Raw genomic sequence first — 941 nt, forward strand, 5'->3', positions numbered from 1 at the left:
TTTTCCTAATACCCTGCATGAATGTCTCTGTGACTGGCTTGCTGCTTAACACTGGGGGAGGGAAAGGCAGAGGGTGGAGCTAAGAGCTCTTTATGGCCCAAATACATTCATTGTATGCAGGCAGGAGATTCTTAGACACCCCCCCCCCCAGCACACACACACACCACCTCAGCCTCCATCTCAAACCAACACTTGTTCAGATAGAGGCTTTTGAGGAGGTGCTGCAGCCAACTTTTATTTAATTTGTTTTACAGTTGTTATTATTATTATTATTATTATTATTATTATTATTATTATTATTATTATTATTATTTTAGGCCTTCGCCACGAGAGAGGACTGCTTAGGGCCTGCTTGACATGTTATAAAATCCCTATATGGAATTCACAACCTCTGAGTGTGTGACATTACACATGAGAACTGCACACACCGATTTTTCCTTATGTTTGGCAAAGCTACAATTACACACAGTATTCCAGTGTGTGCACATAGTGAAACACACCATGAGTGACAATCTGCATGCGGGCACAGCTATGTTGAAGTGCCTTGTATAGCACATGTGAACCGTTAACATGTTTTTCCTCAGCACCTCAACATATATAACCTTTTGAGCCCAATATCTTTATTTGTAGGTTCGGTAAATCTTCAGGATCGGTGCTTTCTTCTTGCACAAATAGCACTCAATATACTACGAATGCTATCGAATATATTATAGAAGCAGTTGTAATCTTAAAGCTATTTTTCTATCTATTGCCAGTTGCCATGTCTGACTTCCGGACTATCCTCCTGCGAGTCGTGGAATCCAGAATTAAAAGGTGCTGGGCGGGGGCGGGGTGACTTTCGAAGGGCTACTTGAAGGTTTATGTGGAATGGTATTCTCATCTGATAATGAATAAAAAATGTAAAAATGAGCCCTCATCCCCTAAAAAAGAAAACCCCTCTT

Source organism: Elgaria multicarinata, chromosome 9 (assembly GCF_023053635.1).
Source record: "Elgaria multicarinata webbii isolate HBS135686 ecotype San Diego chromosome 9, rElgMul1.1.pri, whole genome shotgun sequence".
Lineage (NCBI taxonomy): Eukaryota > Metazoa > Chordata > Lepidosauria > Squamata > Anguidae > Elgaria > Elgaria multicarinata.